Source organism: Bos grunniens, chromosome 5 (genome assembly GCF_055505025.1).
Source record: "Bos grunniens cultivar Pamir isolate PY7600 chromosome 5, Bosgru_T2T1.0, whole genome shotgun sequence".
Classification (NCBI taxonomy): Eukaryota; Metazoa; Chordata; class Mammalia; order Artiodactyla; family Bovidae; genus Bos; species Bos grunniens.
The window spans coordinates 67,516,795-67,518,265 of record NC_141169.1 but is presented as its reverse complement, the minus strand read 5'-3'; the positions used below and the strand labels follow the sequence as shown (position 1 = coordinate 67,518,265).

At 42.5% G+C, this 1,471-nt stretch overlaps 1 non-coding gene across 1 annotated transcript; it reads left to right on the top strand.

The window, feature by feature from the left end:
* Window positions 1-1,147: 1,147 nt before the first annotated feature.
* Window positions 1,148-1,253, top strand: LOC147372326 (U6 spliceosomal RNA). The gene has a single exon (XR_015165013.1). It is a non-coding gene; the product is annotated as a U6 spliceosomal RNA (small nuclear RNA).
* The last annotated feature ends 218 nt before the right edge of the window (window positions 1,254-1,471 follow it).

The window sequence follows — 1,471 nt, the reverse complement described above, 5'->3', positions numbered from 1 at the left end:
CACAAGCTGTTTCCTCTTCCAGGGATGTCTCCTCTCCTTCCTTCTCTCCAGTTTTTCCTTCAAGAAAGCCTTTCCTGATCCTCCTAATGAGACTACATTCCCCTACTGTACACTTATATGGCACCTTGTACCTTTCATTCATTGTATCTATCACAGCTTTAAATTGTGTATTATGCTAATATTTGAATACTTTTCTCTAAACAATTCGAATTAAGAGAGAAACCACATCTCTTTTGCTTAGAACTGTATTGCAGCCACTTGCATTGTGTCTGGAACATGGGAGGGGATCAATGAATGCCTGAGTATCCATGCACCACTCTTCTCAGCATTGGAGGTCCCAGATCCTTACATATCTTCCCTATCTCACCCCAGAACACTGCTGTTTTCCAAGGTAACCACTTTAGCCCCTGCGTCCCAGGTGGCTCAGCTGGTAAAGAATCCACCTGCAATGCAGGAGACCCCGGTTCAATTCCTGGGTCAGGAAGTTCCCCTGGAGAAAGGATAGGCCAGCCACTTCAGTATTCTTGGACTTCCCTGATGGCTCAGATGGTAAAGAATCCACCTTCGATGTGGGAGACCTGGGTTCAACCCCTGGGTTGGGAAGATTCCCCAGAGGAGGACATGGCAACCCACTCCAGTATTCTAGCCTGGAGAATCCCCATGGACAGAGGAGCCTGGCAGGCTACAGTCCATGAGGTCACAAAGAGTAGGACACAACTAAGCGAGTAAGCACAGCACACATACAATCTTTAGGTATATACCACTTCTTTTTTGGGTCATCATGGGCTCCTAAATTTTAGACATGGTCAGTCTATCTGAGGCCCCTCCTCCATGTCCAGATATAAGTATTAGCATCCTCCCTCCAACCACCCAGGCATCTGAACCTCCATGGACCCTTCCTGTTTCTGCCACTTTGGCAGTGGCCTGGCAGTCCTCCAGGTGTTCTGTCTTCATCATAGTATTAAGCAGGAAATATTATTAATGTTCTAGGATATCCTGTGCTCTTTATATACAAAATGAGAATAACAGTAGCCATTGCAAAGGGTTGACTGAGCATTAAATGAGATATTCTGCATCCACAATACACTGCTCAGGCAATAAATGCTTAGAATTTTTATTACTACTAATAACTGAAAAAATTCTATCAGTAGTCACTTCGGCAGCACACCTACTAAAATTGGAATGATACAGAAAAATTACCATGGCCTCTGTGCAAGGATGACACACAAACTGGTAAAGCATTCCATATTTTTAATGAAAAATATCCCACTGGACCCCAAAAAATATTTTATTGCTTCAGTTTGTACTTACTGAATAAGATGATGGGAAGCTAATATGGATTCAATAATAATCTTAGATGAGCTCACACTTTATTGGTTGCAACAACAATAAATCCAATAGTATGTCTAGAAGTGGAAAACCATGCTTATTTCCATTCTCAGAAAATGCACAACATGTCTAAGGATTTAAG